At 38.0% G+C, this 15,259-nt stretch overlaps 1 protein-coding gene across 1 annotated transcript in view; it reads left to right on the top strand.

Moving 5' to 3' along the window:
- Positions 1 to 549: 549 nt before the first annotated feature.
- The window catches only part of serpini1 (serpin peptidase inhibitor, clade I (neuroserpin), member 1), a 28,725-nt gene continuing 14,015 nt past the window's right edge, over positions 550 to 15,259 (top strand). Inside the window, exon 1 of the mRNA XM_061720268.1 lies at positions 550 to 655. The gene's annotated coding sequence lies outside the window, so the exon portion shown is untranslated. The remainder of the gene's footprint in view (positions 656 to 15,259) is intronic.

The raw sequence follows: 15,259 nt of genomic DNA, 5'->3' as shown, positions 1-15,259 counted from the left end.
TTGCGTTAGAGAAACTGACATATGCCATGAAAGGGAAATCTGATGACTTTTGGGAAATCTGGGGACAGTTCATGCGCTTTATGAGGAGTAATCCGTCGGGACCTGTACTGGATGATTCTGTTGAATGATGATGTTGGGGGGATTCTGTTTTTGTTTTTGTTTTTGTTTTGTTTTGAGTTTTGTGCGTAATGTTTTTTTATGTTGTTGTTTTGTCTCTGTATCTTTGTCTGCTATGCTTGTGTTTTTTTGTTCTTTCATTGTTTTTTTTATTTTTATTGTACATTTTATTTACAGATAACTGTATTGTTGTAATAATTGGAAAAAATGTCAATAAATATAGTGTTCAAAAAAACTACTAAGTTATACTCTCTAAAGGGGATACTATTATGTACTATCGTGGATAATTATTATCATCATTATAATTATTATCATTTTCATGGCTAAACTTAAATTCACAATAGCACAAAGCGAACCAGGAAACAGGTAGTAGGGACTTATTTCATTTCACTTGTATACTCTTTGGTCGGCTCTGGACCAATCGGTGTGAAGTGGGCGTGGTCTGGGGTTGAACGAGCCTGAGCTGCGGATGAGAGCAGCGGAGAGAAACTGCACTTATTCATCCATCCATCCGTCCCTACCTTAACGCCCTTTATCGGTGAGTCGCTTTATTCATGACCCTTATCACAATTCAACAAGCAGAATGCCTGAACTATTTTATTTCACTGACAGAAAAGCAATACAATGTTTTTAGCTCTTTGGTCGACCAGAAAGATTATAATTTCAGAGTTTTTTTTTTTTTATCCCATACAATTGGATTGTTATTAAGCTGCAGGAATGTGTAGGTGTGATAGCACATTTGATTAGGTAGAATTAAAGACATGCGATACCGTAATCAACATGTGTGGGTTTTGAATAAGGGGGGCAAGTGGAGACGCACAAAGGCAATCATATTAAACCCCCTCGATAAGAGCCGGTCCCATGTGTCCACCAGCCGATGCTAAATGATTGCTCTGCTGTCTCTGTTGTTATTTATTTATTTCCTGAAAGCAGTCGTTGCGATGTGGGTCTTGTCCTTGAAATGCAGGAAAAGGCGCTCAGATTGCATGGTCTTGCTCTTATTGTAGGAATAGTACATATTTTTTAAGAGACATAGTTAGATGCTTAGAACCATTTCATTTCGATATTCTGATATTCGGATGTATTTAAAATGAATTGAAGCTGATGAAACATGAGGAGAAAATGTCCAGTTTTCAATGTTTCAGTGAATTGTGCATTAAAGAAATATAAAATGCACTAATTTTGCATTTCCTTTGGGCCAGAAACTCTGTAGGATGGCTTACTTACTTTTTTTCTTTTTAATCAAAATAGCTTTCGTGGACATATTGCAGTGTTCTCCTGCTTCATGTCACAATCTCAACCACCTCTCATCTGTTTATCTCTCCTAATAAGATAATGACCTCTTAAGTTCTCATTTAGCTTTATAGTTTCCATTTCATAATCAGATTGAAAGGGTATCATTTAAATCGTAATCCAACAAATTAATCCTACATGCAAGTAAATTTCAGATTAATTTGTTCTGAAAGCCTGCTGTTTGCTCCCTGAATGCCTACGGTGGGAGTGCTTGGAAGTGAGTGGGTGTGTGTGTGTGTGTGTTCTGGCTTTTCCAAACAGAGTGCTGCATTAATTGCATTTCAATAATTAAATGTCTTTCAAATCAACCAAGCGAAACCAAACGAGCAGGGAAGGGAGAAGCATGCCTCCTCTCAACGCCCCACACGCACCGAGGAGCTGTGGTTCCAAACTGGTGTGCACGCGCAGGACAGTTGGCGTGTTTCTGTCAGTAATTCTGCTGTGAGGATGAGGGAGGGAACTCTGTAATGAGAGGTGCTGCTCAAACCTCGCAGACTAGATACTGTGTGTTTTCTTGAGCTGGAACCAAGTCTCTTACGCACTGCAGTATGAAATGAGGAAGAAAATAATCAAGTTTATTCTGCCTTTGTTCCCAAATACATTTTCCTGACGATTACTAAATGGATCGTGAGGCCAGAATTATATGAATTATGACATTTTGAAAAAGACTCACAGTTTAGAATATCTATTAAATCCACAACCTTTAACTAAAAATATAAATAAATGGAGAGAAACTCCATGTCTCTACTCTTTCTTCTCATTTTTGTTATAATTTTGGATCTTTTATTGGGATTTTAAGTAAATTAACTGAAGCACCACACCCACGGCTTGTTTAACCACACTCCACTTTACTGCAGCACAGAGATGGGGATTAGTTTGTACCTGGAACAGATGAGAGTGCAGAGAAGAATTATGAAGAACAAGGACAGCTCAGACAAAACAATTGGATATGAGCCTAAGAGAGATAGATAGATAGATAGATAGATAGATAGATAGATAGATAGATAGATAGATAGATAGATAGATAGATAGATAGATAGATAGATAGATAGATAGATAGATAGATAGATAGATAGATAGATAGAAAGACTTAAAAATTATAATATTAAAAAAGTCCTTCAAATGAAAACTGTGACTTCACCACAAGAAATATCTTATTAAAGCTTCATCAGGGGCCTTTTTGTGTGGAGTGTGCCGTAGCAGGGGTGTAGTAACCTTTTCAGAGCCGTGGGTGTTAAAAATCCCCTGCAGGTGCAACACCCATGTGCTGTAGGCCCATGACCTGCGTGGGGCTTCACCTGTGGTCCAACGACATGTCAGGTCACTTGGTAAATCTGAACTGGTCGTAGTGTGTAACCCCTTTTATATGGGCGGATACCCCACGTTTAACACTCAGATCTCGCGTGTCGCCTCTCCTTTTTACAGTGGCCGACGCGGGGTGGCGTGGCAAGTAGGAATGGGCGATATTTTACCGTTCACGATATACCGTCAAAAAAATTCCCCACAGTAAGAATTTGTCATCTCGTGGTAAAAACGATAAATTCCCGTTAATGACGTACGTGAAGGAAGGAAGGAAGGAAGGAAGGAAGGAAGGAAGAAAGAAAGAAAGAAAGAAAGAAAGAAAGAAAGAAAGAAAGAAAGAAAGAAAGAAAGAAAGAAAGAAAGAAAGAAAGAAAGAAAGAAAGAAAGAAAGAAAGAAAGAAAGAAAGAAAGAAAGAAAGAAAGAAAGAAAGAAATGAGCCAGGAAGGAAGGAAGAAATTAGCCTGAAAGAAAGAAAGAAAAAAGGATAAATTCCCGTTGCATCATTCCAGTTTTGCAGTACAGGTGGACTCATTTAATTGGTTTTTATTAATTCAATTTAATTGGTGTAGTTTGGTAGTATGTAGTATTCTTTTAGAGCAGTGTTAGTGGTGATAGATTTATAGTTACAAAGGTGGAGTTGAATTGGTATTTTTTCTATCGTCATTTTTATCGTTATCGGGATAAATGCCAGAAATTATCGTGATACATTTTTTAGTCCATACCGCCCATCCCTAGTGGCAAGCTGTCCCGTGAATAGCTCTCCTCCGAGGGAACAATGAACCAGCTCAGGGGCCTGTACTACGAAGCGGGATTTGGGGTTAGCGAGGTAACTTCAGGTTTAACCCTGGGTTTTCAGGACTACGACGGTGGTTCACTTCTTAGCGGGGCACATCGCCATGGTAACTTATGCTGAACCGCTAACCTGCTCCGGAGCAGGTTATGTTCGAGATACAGATCGCCGGGTATAAAAGCACCGCCCACTGACCAATCAGCTCTCTTGGAAAATGACATGCCCTTTCGAAGCGGATCGTGAGAGGATCCCTCCGAAGAGAACGCGTATTCAGGGACCACCAAAACCCCTTTGCTTTCCCTGAAGAGTACCTGTATGAACGATCCAGAAAAAAAGGAAAAAAAGAAAAAAGAGGTGGAGGAGAAAATAAAAAATAAATCAATCAATGAATAAATAAAACAAATCATCACCCAAAATCCGATGTACAGTCAATCCAAAACTAATACCAATTAAATAAATAAATCAAGAAGAAATGAAAAAGAAGATGCATTTGTAAGGGGATAGCAAAAAAGGGATTTTCAATTTCGTCCCTCGAACATTCTGAGAAGTCACTTTAAAATACTAAATACCCCCCTCCTGAAAAAATAAAACATTAAATAAAATAAATAAAAAAACCCAATTCTTTGGTACAGCATCAGCACAAGTTATCGGTCAACAACAATACTTATAGAACCAATATATACAGACTGTCTCAGAAAATTAGAATATTGTGATTTTCTGTAATGCAAACACAAAAACAAAAAAAATGTCATACATTCTGGATTCATTACAAATCAACTGAAATATTGCAAGCCTTTTATTATTTTAATATTGCTGATCATGGTTTACAGTTTAAGATTAAGATTCCCAGAATATTCAAATATATGTTTATATCCCTATGAATTTACACATTTATACAGTCAGCGATCTTTTGCCAGCTGTCTTTCCTGCATTTTGCAGCTGCAACTGTGTTGCTTTTTGCCTGTATTATATGCCTATACTCATCATATTTCCGTAAAATTATTGTTTGCTCTTCGCTACTGAAATAAGCGGCTCTGACAGCGGACTTCTCCATGCTTGTGATTGGTCATGCGCTGAAAACACTGCCCCTTTTATGTGCACGCGCTCATATCCAGATTGGAGAAACCTGGGTTGATATACCGAGTTGATAACCGCCGTCGTGTGACCGCTTAGCGTGATTGCAATTGTCCGGTTTAGTGAATCTGGATAAGGAAAAGATATCCTGGATATGTTGAACTTGCTTCGTAGTACAGGCCCCAGGTCTAGTGTAAACAGCACTAACCCGGGGTGGTGGTTGTGGGAGGGGTTTGTATATCACGTAACCTGAGTACAAATAACGCTCATCCCAATGTTTATCCATCCTCGCTTTGAAAATGACACCTGTCTGACGTCTGCTGATGTAGGGACAATACGTCATTCTACACGCCCACACAGGTTACGTTATGTTAGGTGGATAACGCCTCCCGACTCGCCTTCCCTCCCCTCAACTCGCCTTCAGGCCCGAGTTGGCAAATAACACGTATTTATTTATTTATTTATTTATTTATTTATTTATTTATTTATTTATTTATTTATTTATTTATTTATTTATTTATTTATTTAAAGGACAATGTGCAGGTACATTAAAAAGATGGCTGCACCAGAGTTAGCCACAAGCTAATTTCCATCTGCAGTCCTTGACAAACATAAATACTACACATTAGGGTTTACAATGACAGTGTTCAAATACAAATACAAAGAAACAGACTACTGTACAATGTCCTGAAACCACAATAAAAGGTTAACATTTAAAGCACTTAGTGCAAGTACAAAATACAGACTGATTAAAATAACATAGATTAAAATAATTGAACCTAAAATAAGGTTGGGTCAAGATAAATAAATCAGAAAATCCAAATTTATATTACCAACGCGCGTTAAACATGGGTTCATCATCCAGCGATTAGCAGGATCCAATCTAAAAACGCTTTGCGTCAGCCTTCTCATGGACTGGTGACATGTTATACACACCAACGTGAACACTTAAATACGGTGCACAATTGAAATATCCACTGATTGTTGTCTTTGAGGGGCAGGCGAGTGTAGTGGAGGGTACGCGTCACCGAGACGGGTCTGAGCAGACGACTAGTGAAACGATGGAAGCGGTTTGGTTATGTAATTGGTCTGTAAAACACACGTACTTCCAAAAACAAAGCAAAACTTTGTCCTAAAACAGAGACTCGCTGTACTACAGGGATTTCCCCAGTGAGGTACTGGTGAAGATGCAGGACTATAATATATTCCCCTTTTCTTAGATTTTCTGCTACGAACACCTTCAATTAAAAACGAATGAAAACCTTTCTCCTTCAGCTGTCTCTCTGTTTTTGCACCTCCTCCCTGCCTAAACCCTCGACTCCCTGAAGCAATCAAATCAATCACAGTTTAATTTACGAGCAGCTCAGACATGCTGATTACCATCCTGCCATCGTTCCCTTCTCTGCATCTCAGCCTTCTCACACGGCTCCTTTAATCAACATCACCTGGTCGGTCTTACCTCCATGTACTCCAAAGATACACACACATGCTCACATTACCCCCCAGCAGGGCTAGTTGCTAGTGACTTTTCTTGCCCCCCAGGTTTTGATTAGTCTGTGGTTGGTTTGCAAACGCTTCCAGTCTTCCACTTCTCCCGCTGACCTTACGTCCAGGCTGATTCAATTCAGCGTTCCTAACTGCGCTCCTGTTGCACCCTGGCTGTTCACGTTTGTGTCTGTATATGTTTTTGTGTTTTTTTATACTGGTACAGTACATAGAGGGACACTATTTGGTAGGGCTGGGCAATATGGACCAAAAGTCATATCTCGATATTTTCTAGCTGAATGGCGATACTCGATATATATCTCGATATTTTTTCTGTGCCATAATTGGGGTTTCCCCCAAAGCATTATAGCATAGCATCTCTGTTAGCATCTGTGTTAGCATCTCTGTTAGCATCTCTGTTAGCTTCATGTTTTTCTGAGGCAAACCCTTAAAAAAACAGTCAGTTTTAATACAAAGCCTCGTGCCAAATGTCACACAGGTTCCTTTATTAACAGAGGTCTGCACAATATCAAAATGTATAAAACAAATGAAATAAAAATAAACTGCCTGCATATATAGAATAAAAATGCTTCTTGAATAAAATAAAACAAATATCCCTTTCCTGCCTAACAATTAAATTAAAATACACTGTACAATAACAGGCAGATTTTTCAACTGAAGTTGATAGTTGTGCAAATAACAAAACATTTGTGCAAATCTCAAATAAAACATTCAAGTCAATTTGTCACAAAATAAGCTATATCAAAATCATTAAAAAAAAAAAAAAAAAAAAAAACATTATTATTATTATTTTTTTTTTTAAATCGATATAAACGATATTTTCTCGTACCATATCGCGTTTGAAAATATATCGATATATATTAAAACCTCGATATATCACCCAGCCCTACTATTTGGACTAGCTTGGCAGAGTTCGGGGCACACTCAGCCATCTTGCCACAGTTTGCAAGAGGACTCAACCTCCCTGGCTCTGAGTCAGAAATGTTATTAGCATGAAAACATCTGTTCAGTTCCTCAGTCAACCGTCGTCATCTATTTATCAGCCTTCTTATTACTTGTGTCTTCTCCGTTGACCCGAGCATCCTCCTGGTTTTTGTTTGTTCCTGTGCCTGCTTATCTTCTTCTCTTCTTTCTCCATCTCACTTTCTGTGTCCCTTCTGTCCGGGTGAAATAAATATTAATACTGAGCCTGTTACCGTTGTCCCCCTCAGGGGACGATAAAGTGATCGTGGCACCTCCCATAGCACATTGGCCTTTTCTTTGTAAACAAAGCCCTGATAGGGTTCTGAGTTAAGGACCGACCGCAGGCCATGTCTGCGTCACCTCTCTACTCGGGGAAACCCATAGCTTTAAAGAGCAACCAAGTGCTAATAGTTAGAATCAGGTCGTTAAAAAAAACAACTTAACTGTGTTATGATACAAGGAGGTCAGATGTAATTTGGTGTTTAGACAATGTTGTATGTTGTCTTGATTTTTGGTGCTTTCACGCCCAGTTAAGATGACTTTGCATGAGGAAATGCAAGTGATTTTATTGCCCGAGTAAAAGCTATAAATTAACAAATAGTGAAAGTTGTTAGAGAGACAGCTTTGAATCCTTACACTGTTCTTTTAGTAGGGCATAAAACATTTAAAAAGATGAGAGTTGACAGCCAGCTTTTACATCCATTAAATTCAGTTCTGCCCTGAATTAATATGTAATAAATCTGAAATGTTAAACTGTGAGTCCAAAAGCGCGTTAGCTTGTGATAATGTTGCGTGGTGTGAATTATTTACAGCCAACAGCTTGTACATTTATTTAGCAACACCTTCACCAGCTGCACAGCTGACATATGAAGGAAAAACACCGGAATAGTGAAAGAATGAGTTTAGAGCCGTTCTTTATCGTGGGTTTGGCGCACTTACGAGGGGAGGTGCTGTCATCAACACGCACTAGGGCTGTTCGATTTTGCCCAAAAATAAAATCTCAATTTTTTTCTCTCAAAATCCGATTTTCGATTACGATTACGATTATTTTGTGAATTGACAAAAGGCAAAGAAATTATTTCAAATATGCTGTTTTTTTATTGAACATTTGCCCCATTGGGCTTTAAGTGCAAACTTTGCTCTTATTAAACCAAAAATGAATGAATAAAGTGCAAAACTCTGTAAAATAAGTTGAAAAAAAGTTTTAAAAAATATAATAAAATATAAAGTTTTATCTCTGAAAAAAAAAATCAGCAAATCAGCACTTGCAAACATACAGTAAGTTATATTTCCAATTAAATAAAACAAGACATTTTCTAATTAAACTAAACTGGGTCTTTGCATGCTAAATAATAATGCAACCCATGAAGGAGGTAGAGGTGTGTAATGTCAGTCATTACATTTGCTATTCACATTTGCAAGTTTTTTGCAAGGAACACGAGCCGGTCTACCGCATCTGGCTTGAGGGATGCCCGGTGGCATGTTACAACGCCCCCTCCTACACTAAAGAGCCTCTCCCATGGGGCACGCAGGTATTGAGAGGTATTTCCATCAATCATTAATATGGTATCAATCATTAATATGTGTGCAGACAAGGTAAAAAAAAAAAAAAAAGTGAAAAATCGATTTTTCGATTTTCACGTTTTAACATCGTTCTAATTACATAATCGCGATTACGATTTAAAATCGATTAATCGAACAGCCCTAACACGCAACGCACGTGTTCTTCCATGTTGTTCTTTGAACAAAAAGGTCCAATGTGAGAGAAACTTGTGAATGTGACGTCGACCAGAAATTCCTTACCGTACCTTTAAATTTCACAGTTCAAAAGTACTATTTGGTGACGAACCGGAAGTATTTAAAACAAATTTAAAAAGTAATTCAACACAGACACATGTTGGTCATTCAGGGATCTTTAAAAGGAAACATGGTGAAGTAATTTTGTTTTCCTTTATGACAGTATTTCTGCTGACTTATCCCATCACGAGCTTTGTGTATAACAACAGTGAGGTTTGTTTTTCCTTCCTTCTCAGACTGCAGTGGAGTTCAAGGTTCTATACAGTATCCTTGCGTTGGTATTTTTTGAAATAAGTTGTGTGAAAAGCAGGTGAGAACCTGCATTTGCATCAAAATGGCAAAACTATCCCGGGCATCATCATGTAAAATGGAGACAGACATGATGGTAGCTAACATGACGAGCTGCGGCTGATCGATACTGCGAAGGCCGTGCTCCAAAGAATGTCGTACTGCTGGCAAAGAAGAGCGGGAAAGCAGAGGGACGTGACAGAACTCAAATAGACAGGAGAGACTGAAGACTGATGATGTAGGTTTTATGTAAGTTTGATCATCTTTAGTGTGGGGTAGGCATGTGTCCTCTTGCATTTGGCTCAGCTCAAGTCCAAATTAGAAGCGGCTCCGACGGCAGCTCCAAGGAAAACTCGTGAATCATAATCAGAATCTATTATCTTTGCTCTGCAAAAACCCGTCACAAGTTAAACATATGCACGGTGAAACCATGCCAAGATTACTCTGCCGTCTTTCTAAAAAGCATCCCGTTGCAGAAATTCAAGGTTTTTCAAGGCCATCCATAATCAGCCTCTACAGTTTATTCCAAGCGGGGAAAGGCCTTGATCAAATATGACATCAGCGGTTTCACTGAATTTGTCAAAGGGTTGGCACTTGGGTGTGTGAGGGGATAAGTGAAAACATTCACTGTGGTACCGTTTGAGGAGGAAAATGCTGTTATGGGAATCCTGCGTCTTTTTGTTGTTGCAAAACTCTGCAAGCGATGCCCTGATTGTGAGAGGTTACTGGAGGCTGAAAATGCTGTGGACTAGGGATGGGCGGTATGGACTAAAAAATGTATCACGATAATTTCTGGCATTTATCCCGATAAAAATGACAATAAAAAAAATACTAATTCAACTCCACCTTTGTAACTATAAACCTATCTCATCATCATTTCTTTCTTTCTGGCTCATTTCTTTCTTTCTTTCTTTCTTTCTTTCTTTCTTTCTTTCTTTCTTTCTTTCTTTCTTTCTTTCTTTCTTTCTTTCTTTCTTTCTTTCTTTCTTTCTTTCTTTCTTTCTTTCTTTCTTTCTTTCTTTCTTTCTTCCTTGCTCATTTCTTTCTTTCTTTCTTTCTTTCTTTCTTTCTTTCTTTCTTTCTTTCTTTCTTTCTGGCTCATTTCTTTCTTTCTTTCTTTCTTTCTTTCTTTCTTCCTTGCTCATTTCTTTCTTTCTTTCTTTCTTTCTTTCTTTCTTTCTTTCTTTCTTTCTTTCTTTCTTTCTTTCTTTCTTTCTGGCTCATTTCTTTCTTTCTTTCTGGCTCATTTCTTTCTTTCTTTCTTTCTTTCTTTCTGGCTCATTTCTTTCTTTCTTTCTTTCTTTCTGGCTCATTTCTTTCTTTCTTACTGGCTCATTTCTTTCTTTCTTTCTTTCTGGCTCATTTCTTTCTTTCTTTCTTTCTGGCTCATTTCTTTCTTTCATCTTCCTTCCTTCCTTTATCGTTTTTACCGCGAGATGGCAATTTCTTACCGTGGGGAATTTTTTTGACGGTATATCGTGAACGGTAAAATATCACCCATTCCTACTGTGGACTGTATGAACAAGGAAAAGAACAATCTTCCTGCAAGTTTTCTCTATATTGTAAGGATGGAAGGTCTTTTAAACTTAAGCAAAATTATTTGATTACTTGTTCTTGCTTTGGTAATGTTGGCTTCCTCATGAATCATGAATCATGATATTTGTGTTTTGTGTCCAATCTAAACGCCTATAAGGATTAAGTACGTGTTCTGGCTTTGGATGACATCATGCTTTAATTGTCGAAATGTAAACTGCCAATCAACTCTGTCCGAGAATTGGGACTGCACAGTCAGATTAAAGGGTACCTTTAAAGGCCAATGAGTTTAATTGCATGGAATGAATCAATTTGTCCGGATTAAACTCTTGTAACTTAAACCACAAGAGGTTTTCTGACATGCATCATCCTTTTAGTAGCAGGAGAGCATTTTGTAGCATGGTGTTGGCTTACCCTGCTTACCTGGGAGGTATGCTGGGAAACCAACTTGAGCAGACCAGAGTCCAAGTTGGCCTCATAGTCACCAACGGTCCACCTGCCAAGGTGTGGGACACAGTGTGCCGCAGCTCCAAAGGTCAGAATGGTGTCAGCATTACAAGTAAAAGCCAGCCACCCATGGTCTTGCTACCCACTCATGCGCACACTTGCATGCAGAAACACAGAGCTCCACACACCGTCGCCCTCCAGAAGTCTCTCCCTGGCTTAGCTGCACAGGTCTTTCCTTACAGAAAACAGGACTTATTGTCTCTGAAAAGTTCAGCTCCCACAACTCAGAAGGTCAGAAACATAACCTGCGTTTACGTCTCTGCCAGCGGCCTCTCAGTCCTCTCTCTCCGTCTCTGCAGACGGACTTACAGCAGTAGGGAGTGCACAAGATGTGTGCAGTTATTTCACATGAATGTTTGCAATGTGACAACAGCTTTTTGTTCTATGTTTTTAGTTTTAGTTTTAGTTTATTGTTTTGCACAGTTTTTTAAAAATATACAGGAAATATCAATGATAAACACTATAGGTGCAGGAAGAGGCAAAAAAACCCAATGGGCTTATTTGAAGCCTCCACGAAGATATTAAAATTTCATGTTTGATTTGTTCATTTGCACAACATAAAAAAAATGGTACAAAAGTTGAAATGAACATAAAAGCATGAAAATATGTGCAGGTGAGAAAGGAAGCCCTAAATGGGCTTATTCAAAGTTCTCACCAAGAAAATACATTGTATTGAAATAATAGCAAGAACAAAAAACAAAAAACAAAAAAACAGCGTTCCAAAAAGATGGATATAAACAGATAATTTTTCAAAAATTTCATGTCAAGATTAACATACAAAAAACAGAAAGTAAAACTACACAAAAGTGATGGCAAACTAATAATGCATTATATAAATAATAAAGAATAAAGACAAAAAATAAGTGTGTGTGAGTGTGCATGGGATATTGTTTTTACAACTTATATTATATTGACTCCTGAGCAAATAAGATGGTACATGTCACTATGAGTGAAACACAAAAAAAAAAAAAAAAACAAAAAGAACATGGATACATGAACAACAATACATTGGGAAAACAGTTACAAAACAGCAGTCAAGTGGTCCTTCAAACGTCTTTTGTAATATTTCAGAGAGGACGAGCTCTTTGCCAAGTGGGAAAAATCATTCCACAATTTAGTGCCCCTAAATCTCACCGAAAATTTACCTCTGCAAGTGAGAATGCATGTTCTTGCTTAGATAGTAATATTTATGCATCATCCTATCAGAGCCCCTTTATGCCTTTATGTAATTGAGTAAATCCGGCCCCTGGATAGCTCAGTGGGCTGAACAGACCACGTTTGCAGAGGCTGATGCCCTCGTGTGGGCAGCGCAGGTTCGAGTCCCAGCCTGTTGCTATGTGCTGCATGTCTTCCCTCCTCTCTCTCTCCATTTCCTGTCTAATACAGTAACACCCAATCTTTAAAAAAGAATTTGATTTAATCTGAATTTACAGGAGACAAATTTCAGCTTTATCCCTCATAAAGTTACGATAAAGTGGTTCAGTGATGCGTTTAGAGCTCCCCCACCGCTATAAATCTAGTTTTAAACCTTGTCAATAACCTTTTTTTTTGTTTTACAAAACTTATCACAAGCACCATCCGCCGTCATTGCGATGGCTGAGCTTTTAAATAAGACAGAGGGGTTTTTAACCGCTTGAGTGGGACTTTAAATTGTTTTATGGAGCTCTGAGAGACAAATTAGGGAGCTTCAACTGTCTGCACAGCTGATTTATGTTAGCAGGGGCAATAAGTTATCATTTTTGAATGTGACCCAAGCAATTGGATTGTCTTAAGGTAATTCATTTTAAAAAAGAAGTTGAAAATGGATGCTGAGGAAATCAGTCACGCGTTTGGACAACTACGTAGAGCTGGCGTGTGGTTCCACTGTCAGGGAGGTTACGGTTATGGTCAAGCTGAATCCACTGGATCTAAATCCAGATAGCAGCTCCATCTTGTCCAGGTTACCAAGAGGATGCTTAAATATGGATGACTGACAAGTTGAGATGTCCACTGCGCTTGGACAAGCGTGAAGCAGAGGTGATTTGCATGTTTGTAAGAAAATCCGTTTTGTGGATTCAGTCTGGTTTAATTACTTTAAGTGAGTTTGTCTGTAGTTTTGCATCCGGCTGTCTCAATATCCCTGACTTTTCTACTTTTACTTTGATGCAGTCCTTAGACATTTTCAAAACAAAAATATATGCAGAAGTAATTTTATGAACATTTCAGCTCCCTTGCTTGTTTGATCTTCAGTCACACACTTTATTCTTTATTCTTTATTCGGATCCCCATTAGCTTCCACTGTCGTGGTTGCTAATCTTCCTGGGGTCCACATAAAACATCACATAAACATACAATACAACATACAAAATAAACTGACACTTGTCAGTCTAAATCTAAGTACATTAAAAATGGCAATAATATAAAAATAGAGATATAAAAATAGAGAAACATTTGTCAAGCATCATGTACAAAAACATTGATTATTCTAACTGTGTGGTCTCACTCATACATTTTTGTTTAATAGATCTTTTGAATAAATATTTGCTTTTGATACTTTTCATATTTGCAGGTAATGTGTTCCATTGTTGGGTGGCTCTATAAATAACAGATCTTTTAAGTATATCAGAAGTTGGTTTTGGAAGTGTCAAATAACAATGAGCTCTGATGAGTTTTACAGTCAGAAGTGCAGCATGTCGTGGAAGGAGCCGCCCAGTGAAAGAACCTGATGTGTTTTTATTAGTTTCTGGATCAGTGCAGGTTTGTCGTCCACAGGAAAAACTCGTATCAGGCGCTCGTCTGGCACATGTAGAAACGATGCATCCAGGTTGGACTGGGCCACTTTGTCACATGCCGGAGCGGAGCAGAGAAAAGGACAGGACGCAACTGCATGGGGCGGTCGTTTTCTGGCTGCTGCCCATTGTTGGTGTTGTTAACAGTCCAGTCACCTGCCATCTCACGCGTACAGCATTAGCCAGCAGATTCCATCCCTCCACAGGACAGTTAATTGGATCCTTTTTTTTTTTCTTTTCTTTTTTTTTTTTACAAACAGCAAGGCAGAAAAACAAACATCAAAACAAAATGCCTGCACTTTCTCATTTTCCACTGTGTTTGTACTCAAGATCTTTCTCCCTATTTGTGCCACATATCGCTGACTCTGTTTTTCTGTTTGGACAGCAGAAAACAATGTTGCTTGGCAACAACAGTGCCAGAGAAATGGTTGCAGTTTATGTGTATTCCTTGTCAGGGAAGGGAGGTAAAGAGGCAGAGAAGGTAAGAAAGTAGACAGGCGAGGTTGGTGCAGATAAATAAAATATGGAAGACGGGAAGATGACCGCAAAGGCCTTTCTTAATCTCTTCAGACAGTCTCATCTATTTACATTGTAAGGTTTCAATACTCACATGAATATAAAAATAACAACAATGTTAATTTTCTGTCTTTCTTATTGTGCATTATATTACAGTTGAACCTCTTTTTCATAAATTAACAGTGTTATCAATAGGGATGGGCGGTATGGACAAAAACATTTATCACGATAATTTCTGGCATTTATCCCAATAACGATAAAAAAAATACCAATACAAAAAGTGTCATCAACGGGAATCTTTCTTTCTTTCTTTCTTTCTTTCTTTCTTTCTTTCTTTCTTTCTTTCTTTCTTTCTTTCTTTCTTTCTTTCTTTCTTTCTTTCTTTCTTTCTTTCTTTCTTTCCTTTCTTTCTGGCATTTATCCCAATAACGATAGTCGTTTCTTTCTTTCTTTCTTTCTTTCTTTCTTTCTTTCTTTCTTTCTTTCTTTCTTTCTTTCTTTCTTTCTTTCTTTCTTTCTTTCTTTCTTTCTTTCTTTCTTTCTTTCTTTCTTTCTTTCTGGCATTTATCCCAATAACGATAGTCGTTTCTTTCTTTCTTTCTTTTTGGCATTTATCCCAATAACGATAGTCGTGTCTTTCTTTCTTTCTTTCTTTCTTTCTTTCTTTCTTTCTTGCATTTATCCCAATAACGATAGTCGTTTCTTTCTTTCTTTCTTTCTTTCTTTCTTTTTGGCATTTATCCCAATAACGATAGTCGTGTCTTTCTTTCTTTCTTTCTTTCTTTCTTTCTTGCATTTATCCCA

Source organism: Cololabis saira, chromosome 4, assembly GCF_033807715.1.
Source record: "Cololabis saira isolate AMF1-May2022 chromosome 4, fColSai1.1, whole genome shotgun sequence".
Lineage (NCBI taxonomy): Eukaryota > Metazoa > Chordata > Actinopteri > Beloniformes > Belonidae > Cololabis > Cololabis saira.
This window is presented reverse-complemented; position numbering and strand designations above follow the sequence as displayed.